Source organism: Pimephales promelas, chromosome 9 (assembly GCF_988280905.1).
Source record: "Pimephales promelas chromosome 9, fPimPro1.hap1.1, whole genome shotgun sequence".
Taxonomy (NCBI): domain Eukaryota; kingdom Metazoa; phylum Chordata; class Actinopteri; order Cypriniformes; family Leuciscidae; genus Pimephales; species Pimephales promelas.
In genome coordinates this window covers 10,338,406-10,348,952 of record NC_142777.1, presented here as the reverse complement: position 1 = coordinate 10,348,952, position 10,547 = coordinate 10,338,406, and positions in this window count along the sequence as shown.

The window sequence follows — 10,547 nt, the reverse complement described above, 5'->3', positions numbered from 1 at the left end:
ACGCTACTGCTGTGGTGTTGTCTGAACGGACAAGCACATGTTGACCCCTGAGCAACGCTTGAAGCGGTGCAGGGCCAGACGTACTGCCAGCAGCTCGAGGCAATTGATGTGCATGAGGCGCTGCGGTCCTGTCCAGGAACCCGCGGCTGCATGCCCATTGCACATGGCACCCCAACCCGTGGTAGATGCATCCGTGGAGACAACGAGATGCCTGGAAACCTGCTGAATAGGGACGCCGGTCCGTAAAAAGCTGAGGTTCGACCACGGGAAGAAGGTTCGGCGGCACGCTGGAGTCACTGGAACTCGGAGCGAGCCGCGATGCCATGCCCACCTCGGGACTCGATCGCGAAGCCACAGCTGAAGCGGTCTCATATGAAGCAAACCGAGCGGCGTTGCGGCCGCGGATGCCATATGCCCCAGGAGCCTCTGAAATAGTTTCAGTGGAGCCGCACTCTTGCCCTCGAACTGTCGAAGACAAGTCAGCAGTGAGTGCGCACGCTCGTTCGTGAGCTGCGCGGACATGGCGACCGAGTCTATCTCCATGCCAAGAAAAGAGATCCTCTGCACGGGGCAAAGTCTGCTCTTTTCCCAGTTGACCCGAAGGCCCAGACGGGCTAGGTGCCGGAGCACCAGGTCTCTGTGTTCGCAAACCTGTTCTCGAGAGTGTGCCAGTATCAGCCAGTCGTCGAGATAAATCAGGATGCGAACCCCGTGTTCGCGAAGGGGAACAAGGGCTGCCTCGTGAAGACGCGAGGTGACAGAGCTAACCCGAAAGGGAGAACCGTGTACTGATGCCTGGCCTCGAGGCAACCGAGAACGGTCTGTGTCGAGGCAATCTGGAGACATGAAGTACGCGTCCTTCAGGTCGATCGCTGCAAACCAATCCTGAGGCCAAACGCATTCGAAAATGCGTTTGGCTGTGAGCATTTTGAACGGTAGTCGATGGAGAGTACGGTTCAAAAATGCGCAGATCCAGGATCGGCCGTAACCCACCGGTCTTCTGGGGACAGTGAAGTATGGGCTGTAGACCCGGACCTCACCACGGCTGGAGGGACCGTCTCGATTGCACCCTTCGCCAGCAGGGTCGCAATCTCCGCTCTCCTGACCGGGGCAATGCCACCGACCACCGTGGAGCGAACTCCCCTAAAGCGGGGAGGAGACCTCGCGAACTGAGTCGCGTAGCCGAATCTGATCGTTCTGATGACGCAGCGGGACAGGTCGGGGAGCTCTAGCCGGGCTCCCAGGAACTGAACCAGCGGAGTCATGCGAACCACAGACGTCCCGCCGGAGGGGCAGCGGTACAGGGAGACCGGCATGCGCACAGGAGTTACCCTGTGCGGATGCACAGTCGAGCCCCGTTCCCCGACAGAAGAGACCAGGGAAGGACCAGCATTCCAGACCAGCAGTCTGTTCTGCCGGGGGTCTGGCGATAGAGGGGGAGGGGAGTAGTGTAGTCGGGGGACGGCACATGCTCCCATCCGCACCCTCAGAGACAGAGAGGAATGAACGGGGCGACGCACTGGACGTCGTGCGCGTTCATTCCAGTCTGTGTGCTCAATGATAGTGTCAGCTTTCCCTCAACCAGCTCAAGGAGCTAGCTAGAACAAAAAGATTCTCCACCGGGGGAAGGAGGGGCCCTGCTACCGCCTCCTGAGAAAAACCATGACACTATCACTGAGTGGCCCACCTCAGGAACATCGCTTCGCCTGGCGTTAGCGGGGCACACGGCCTGAGGGGGCTGAGACGCTTACCTGTGGCCTCCTCCGTGACGCGAACCGGTTGAAGGCTGCTGCTGGGGCCGCGTGGGAGGGAAGGGAGCCGCAGGGGGGCGTCCTCGGCGGCGAGCGGGCGAAGGCGTCTGAGTCGACGGCTGGGTGGAGGCATCAGCTGGCCGTCGGGGCAGTTAAACCCTTCGTCTGCTCCTAGGCGGTCGAGAAGTGCTGGGCAAAGTCCTGGACCGCACCGCCGAAACATTTAGATGATACTCCTGGACCACATCGGTGGGCATCACATGACCAAGGGAGCGAGCGACCGCTTCCGTGACCCGTTTAAGAGCAAGGTAGGCGGCAGGCTCGCAGCTCGCTTGGTCCGTCCTCTCCTCGTGCACATTCCTGAGCAGCTAGCAGGTGCTCATCATATGCAGGGCAGAGGGTGCCTGTCCCGCCGCTCTACAGAATCGCGCCGCCATAGACGACGAGAAACCATAGGCTTTGGAGGGGCATCTGAGAGCACCGCGGGTGGACGCGCCCTGCGGACGCAGCTGCATCGCAACAGAGCGTTTCACCGGGGGAGCCCCAGCGTACCCACAGACAGCCGCATCGCTGAGGGGAGGAAGGGCGGGGAACTGAAGCACGCTCTTTTTTATTTTATTTTATTTTTTATATTATTTTTATTTATTTATTTTTTTTAAGTGCGTGTCAGTTCCGCATGCAACTCGGGGAAAAAAGGAAATTGGGGTTGGCCGTGGCCGTAAGGCGGCAGCGTTACCCAAAAACCAATTATCCAGCCGCGAGAGATCGGGATAGGGCGGAGTTCCACCCCCACCCGATGCTCACGGAGGCCCGAGATAGCACGGCCATCATCGCGGGATCAGACACGGCGACGCTGACGCTCCTGAGGGAGGCAACGCGGCCGCATCCTCACTTCCCGAGGAGTCATTTGGAAGTGATGCCCCGCCTTGTGATGCTGCGATCGTGATCGCATCATTCTCTGGAGCGCCGAACGAAACAGACGGTACCTCAGAGAGGCAGATGTCTGAAGCGATACAGCGCTCACTGGCTCTAACACTGGAGCGGTGGGTGTGACCCGAGGAACTAACGTCGGGGGGAGTGTCACACATTCACCGTCATATCACCCTATCCGCGAGTCAAAGAGCTTCTATTTTAAGAAGCAGAACGAGTAACGGACACGGGGACTCTCACTATCAGATCATTGAGTCTCGATCACAGTGTAGAGATGCTCATGTTCCCATTCAGAAGGAACATGAGTCATCCGCGAACGCTGCTACTGCATGCTGAAGCCCAGGCACACACAGAGCAGCGATCGCGACCATCAGAAAATGACATGAAACGAACGCACCCAGAAGAACACGGGCGAGTCGTCTTTAAAAAGACTTGCCGCGTGCAGCTCTTTCACTTAGAGAGGAGGAAATTCACTCTTTCAGCGCTGAGGCGACCAGGGAGAAGCGCAAAGTCTGGCAGACCACTGCTCAGAGCGCAGGCAATGCAGAGTCTCGCTGGGTACCGCCGTCACACCAACACTGAAGAGGACGCTCGTCTCGAAGAGTCTTGAAACAGTGAGAATGGCTTTCAGGAGTGAAGAGTTCTCTTGGCTCCGAAGCGAAAACATACTGCGGTTGCGTTCACTTCCTCCTTTTATACTCACAGAGTAGGGCGGAGTACGCTATGCAAATCTCCGCAGCCCCAAGGCATTGCATGCCATTGGCTCGTTTTTAACTACTCGAAGAGGATTGGCTTTCTATGCGAAACCCCCAATCTCCGTCACTTCTGACGTAACTCGAAGTGACTACGAAAGGGAACTCACAGCCAATGATCAAAATGCACATTTTTCAAAACTCGAACCCATTTCTCAATTGCTTGGATACAATACACATACACAAACTGACACAACTTAACATCACAGTACTACTATTTCAAAAGGCAATTCACACATTACATTTCAATTGAGTGTCTATTCATTTCCTTACAATGATCTAACTACCAATTGATACAACTGCTCAAAATGATAAGTAACTGTTGCAGTACTCATAATGCATATTTGTATGAAAACAGACACACAACCTTCCATATTTTCAGTAAATCATTAAAGTTTCAAGATTACGAGATTCATTGTCACCAATTAGCGTGGAGCATGAACCAATTAGACTACAATATCCATGGATGTAGCCTACTGTAATATTTTAGATTTTTGCTTTGATTCCAATAAACCTATGTTGTGATTGTACAGCTGTACTAGTGCTTTGCATCATTATATTACAAACTTTGTTCAATGAGTTCACTATGTGTGTATTCTCTCTACTACTGCAGTAATTTGACCGAGATGTATATTTACTGTACATTCTAAGCCAATCAAATACCTTAGGAAATTAACAGCATAGGCAAGCAAAACAGGCAAAAAAACACCTAGGCAAGCAAAACAGGCGAGAAGTAGTTTCAATGGGACAGCATTTCTGTCCCAAGTTGAGACACTCTCACTGTTTCCATCTTTCCTCCTATGTAACAATTGTCATTGTCAACACTGCCAAAAATAAAAGATGGTATAATAAGATAATATAAGATAGCCTTCCCCCACATCTCTTACAGTTTTTTTTTTCGATTGCTAAACGACATGTGAGCACAACTGGAGCTAAATGTGCAAAACTCTAACTACAGTCTGCATTACCAACAGTCACCTGAGCACAACTCTTAACACAAGGCTCAAAACAGGCTCAGTGTGCACAACACTATGCACAACCCTCACTGAGATAACACACACTGTCACTCAGAACACACTGAGAGGAAAAACAGCATCAAACATCAATGCAGAAAATACAAACTTTTCATCTTTACAGTTTCAACAATTTCAGTGACTTCATACAAAGTAATATTTTCTTCAAAGAAAACAGTGACATTCTTTCATTTGATATTTGAAGAGTTCAGATGCAAAAGCCTCTAAATGCCATTTGAAATTTTCTTCTTTAATGATGATTTTTATCAAACTTGTATATTTAAGTTCAGTAATTTTACTTAAATAACAATTAATAGGTAATTATCATTGCCATTTAAGTGAAATCACTGAACTTAAATATACAAGCTTGATAAAAATGATCATTCTAGAAGAAAATTTCAAATGGCACTTAGAGGCTTTTGCATCTGAACTCTTCATTTTTACATTTTTAGAACATAACAATTGAAAATTAGCAGTTTGCTTCAATAGTCTGTAGTAATTTACAGAATTACAGCAATGAGAAAAAAGGTAGAAACTAAAAGTACATACTGTAATACTGTAACCCTGCCTCTCTCAAGCATTAGGCCACACGTTTTTAGCCTTTCAGCAGTGTGTGAAAGGCACAAGGCTGAAATTTATTCTGTTTTGAATGAGTGGTTCACAGTTTTGACAGCAGTGTGTTAGCATTTGAACAAAGTGCTGTAAATCCACAGTGTTGTGCAGGTTGTGGTTAAAGTCATGGGATAAGTGTGTAGAGTTTTGAAAACTGTGTTCAAGCAATGAAAAACGATCTAGAGTTTGGTCCACATGAACTGCTGTGCAGACTGTAGTTAGAGTTTTGCACATGTAGCTCCAGTTGTGCTCTACTGTGGTTTAGAAATCGAAAAAAACTGTAAAGGGTAACTAAACCCCTGGTCAGAGCCTGACTCCACCCACTGGCAATATTTGAAAATGCTGAAAAAGTTGGCTGACCCAGCGGAGATAGACGGGATGAAATAGATGCTAAAACACTCTATCCTGATCGTTTTCATTACTCACAATTCCACAGGCCCGTCGCCAAGGGGGGGGGGGGGGGGTTGCATGGGGGGCATGGGGGGCAGTGCCCCCCCCCCACAAATGACTCGCCACGCCCACCCACTCAAAAGCATTTTAGATATTTATGTTTGTAATAACTATCAAGTAAAGCTTAGTCGTTTCCGCAGAACTTATCTCACAGGAACGGTAAGCTCCACAACGGTAACACACATTAACACACAACGGTAACACATTATCTTCAGAAATGATTTAGAAATTCATTATTCAACACATTATTAGACAGAACGTAACTTGAAATATAATTGTCTTCATAAATGACTGTTAAAACATCCCAAAACAGCACCCAAACCATGCAAAGACCTACCTCATTAATTATTCACATTCAACAGCCAATGTCAAGTCTCCAGCAGCAGACCTTTTAATTTGTTATTTTTGTGTTAGTATTTTTATTTCTTCAAATTACAATATGCAGTTTGTGTGCAAGAATAAATAAATCATAAAACTTTGCAATTCATTTGGTTAAGAATATAGTATTGTTAATTTGGTTAAGCATATAGTATTGCTATAGCCTAACACGCTGATAACAAATTAGCTGATGATCAATAAAATGGAGCTCATTACTGTTGCTTTCGGTGACGTGAACTCCGTTAAATCTGCATATAGAGCGTTGTTTGAAGATCGGATACGAAAACATATTTATATGACCAGTAATGGAATCGTTTTGATAAATCAGGTCAGTAAAAAAGCATGAAGTGTCCAGGTGTAAACGGCCCCATTATGAGCTGTCAGCGCCTGTATAATTTTCTGTTAATTAATTGCAAATTGTGGCATGTTGCAAATCGTCTCAGGTTACGACTGTAACCTATGTTCCCTGAGAACAGGGAACGAGACAATACATCGAATGACGCTATGGGGAACGCCTCAGGTGTCTGAAATCAAATATCAACTCACAGTAATCAGGTTGACCGGCGACAGCCCGTGCATCATCAGCTTGAATGATGAGCGCGTCAATCTGGATGTATAAGAAGGGCGCCTTGAAACCGTGACAACATCCTATCGTCTGAAGGGACTGTTGCAGGCAGGCCCCGAGGCATGGCAACGAGACGTATTGTCTCGTTCCCTGTTCTCAGGGAACATAGGTTACAGTCGTAACCTGAGACGTTCCCTTTCGAAGGGAACTCAACAATACGTCGAATGACACTATGGGAAACGAAATACCCACTCCGCCATGCTGAGGGGAGTGCATGCCGAAAGGCAGTGACAACTGTCAGAACCAGTAATTCCAAGGAACACTGAAACCACTCACCCTATGTTACATCGGGCTGTCAGTGACAGCACTCCCTACCGGTCATAGCCCAAGCTAATGAACCAAGAAAAAACAGAACGTAATAACGTGAGTAAATCAGGGCCAGCTCAAAGGCTTTAGGACCACAACTTTCAAAATAGAAGGGGTCCCTTCTAGGGAGTGTGGCTAGGGGGCCAAAGAGACCCCCAGCCAGTCACTATTCAGGAGAACACTCCTCCTGAAATGCCCCCAGGCTGGCCTGGTGATCTGTACTAAGACACACAGTCTGGCCATAGCCTGTCCGTCCAAGACAGAGCCTCTGGAAATTGCCTAGAAAAGGCATCCAAAAACTGAAGGCCCGCGGAGCTGGCGGAAACCATCGAGTTTCGGATCACAGAGACGGGATCCTCCGGAGAGTGTGACTCAACCTCGAACCAATGGGAATCGTACACTCAATCCACCCAGTGCTCGCTTTTGAGCACTGAGGAAGTAAGAGAGGGATCAAAATCAGGAAGGTCAAAGAGACCTAAGACCTGATGACCCCATGTGTGGGGAGCTCCGATACATGAGGGCTCATGTCAGGAAGGCCGTACGTTGTGCGGCCTAAAACCCAACGACCACAGCATGTGGAAGCTCATCCTTCAGGGAAGCCAGAGGCTAGAACCTGACAGACCCACAATGTGGGGCTACCTTCGAAAAAGGTCTAATGAGACCTAAAACCACCAGTTGTGGGAGATAGCTCGAACAAGGGAAGTGCCTGTCGTAATGTATTGCGACAAAGACACATCTAGAGTGGGACCCAAAGTGAAGAACCGGAGTCTGAACCACATAAGAAGGGACCGAAGCATACTGCGCGTGACCCTCACCATAAGAAATGGATTTTGAAAAGTGCACAAGACATCTTGTCGGGTGACTTACCACAATAATAGGTGAAGTATGGGTTTGTGTACTTCACTCTGAATTCAGGAAGGCCTGGTGAGGCCTGTAACCCAGCAACCATAATATGTGGGAGCTCATAACCAGGAAGGCCTGTTGAGGCCTGTAACCTGGCGACCACAGTGTGTGGGAGCTCATGACCAGGAAGGCCTGGTAAGGCCTGAAACCTGGCGACCACATTGGGTGGGAGCTCGTACTCAGGACGGTCAGTGAGACCCAGCCTGGTGACCACAACCTGTGGGAGCTTACTCCACCAAGTGGAAGCTACTTCTTCCAGAAGTTAGCCAGAGAAGGGCGTCCCTGTAGCCAGTGACAGGACGCCACTTAAAGTGGGACCCAAGGGAAGACCGGGGTCTGAGCCACATAAGAAGGGACCGAAGCATACCACGCGTGACCCTTACCATACAAAATGGATTTTAGAAAGTACACAAGACATCCCGTCATGTGATTTACCACAATAATAGGTGAAGTAGGAGTTAGTGTACTTCACTCTGAATTCAGAAAGGCCGAACTTGAGGCCTGTAACCTGGCAGCCACAACAAGTGGGAACCCATAATCAGGAAGGCCTGACAAGGCCTAACACCCGATAGTCCCAATGCATGGGGAGCTCACATTCAGGAAGGCCGCTGAGGCCTGCAGCCTGACATGTGAAGACTCACCACTACAACTTAGCGACCACGAAAAGTGGGGGTTTCACATTCAGGAAGGCCTGGTGAAGCCTGCAACCTGACATGTGACAACTCACAACCAGGAAGGCCAATGAAGCCTGAAGCCTGGTGACCACAGAGTGGGAGCAAAGTGCTCAGGGAAGGTGGTGAGGCTGTAGTCTGGCTACCGCATCATGTGGGAGCCCACATTCAGGAAGGCTGGGTGAGGCCTGTAAACTGACTACCACAGTATGTGGGAACTCATAACCAGGAAGGCCCCTTTGAAGCCTGTGACCTAGCAACCACAATGTGTGGGAGCTCATCACCAGGGAGGCCTGGTGAGGCCTATAACCTGGCAACCACAGTATGTGGGAGCTCATAACCAGGAAGACCTGGTGAGGCCTGTAACCTGGCGACCACAATGTGTGGGAGCTCATAACCAGGAAGGCCTGGTGAAGCCTATAACCTGGCGACCACAGTATGTGAGAGCTCGTATCCTGGTGACCACAGTATGTGGGAGCTCATAACCAGGAAGGCCTGGTGAAGCCTGTAACCCAGCGACCACAGCATGTGGGAGCTCATAACCAGGAAGGCCTGGTGAGGCCTGTAACCTGGCGACCACAGTATGTGGGAGCTCATAACCAGGAAGGCCTGGTGAGGCCTGTAACCCAGCGACCACAACAAGTGGGAGCTCATAACCAGGAAGGCCTGGTGAGGCCTATAACCCGGCGACCACAACAAGTGGGAGCTCATAACCAGGAAGGCCTAGTGAGGCCTGTAACCTGGCAGTCACATTGTTTCCCTCTTTTTCTTTTTTTTTTTTTTTTTCTCTTACACATCACCTCGCTCACCATGATCCCCGGCTCTGTACAGGAGACGATTTCTGAAAAAGAAGAGAAACAGAGTCATTGCTTTTTCAAAAACCATTTCCACTATTTTTTACTAATAAACCAGGGAAACAAAGGCGCTCCTAACACCAAGCTGAGGCGGGCCATCAGAAATTCTTAATTCATCATGGGCCCCACCCCAGGCCTGATGTAGGAAGAGCCTGGGAGCGATGGTGTTAGGAGACAGGATCCCAAGAGGCGATGTCTAAGAACGTTTATCCTGCATCACCTCTCTAAGATCCCGCCTCCCGCGGGAGTTTCGTCTCCTGCGCGCCCTGCTCCCCCTATTGGAAGGAGGGGGCGCACGGGAGGCGACACTAGCCCTCTGGGCCCGCCTGTGATCCTCAGACCACGACGGACCGGGCTCTCCCGCCTGCCTGGGCTGGGCCGAGGACCTCCGCGGTATGCAGCTCTTAAATGCCGCGGAACGCGCCTTCGCCTCCCTGAACTTCTCAACCACCGTCTCGACGGAAGGTCCGAAAAGTTCAGAAGACGAAACCGGCGAATCGAGGAGAAAAGTCTTATCCTTCTCCCCGATGTCAGCCTGGTTGAGCCACAGATGCCTCTCCGTGGCCACCATAGCAGCCATCGCACGACCGATGGAACCCGCAGACTGCTTGGTGGCCCGGAGAGTCAAATCCGTGGTGCGGCGCAGCTCCGCGACCGCGTCAGGGGACAAACCAGCCCCCTGATCGAGGTCCCGCAGCAGGTCAGCTTGGTAGGCCTGAAGGACCGCGAGGGTGTGCAGAACCGCACCCGCCTGACCTGCCGCCTTGTACGCTCTGCCATTCAAGCGTGAAGTTGTTTTAAGCGCCTTGGATGGCAGGGTTGGAGCTTCTAGTGATGATGGCCGACCAGAGGCGAGATAGTTAGCCAACGTCTCATCTACTGGCGGCATCGACACATACCCATGCTCTGCGGCTCCCTCCACATCAGCGAAACTAGCCCGCTGATGCAGATGGAGACGCGCAGAGAACGGGTTCTTCCATGCCTTCTCGATCTCAGAGTGGAGAGCAGGAAGGAATGGAAGGCTCAACCGGGCTGGTGGTTTACGGGTGGGGAGGAACCGGTCGTCCAAAATACCACGAACGGGCTCCTCCCGGATGCGCCTCCATTCTAGCTGTAATCTATTTGTGGCGCGCCCCATAACATCCACCAGCTCAGCGTACACTGGACAAGAGGGCTGAGATGGTTCGGTCTCAACCAAACTGACATCATCCAAAGCCAACTCTTGCCCGGCCCGAAGAGAATCATTTACAGATCCATCAGAGAGAGAGAGCACATCCTCATCATTGATCTGTAATACGTCCT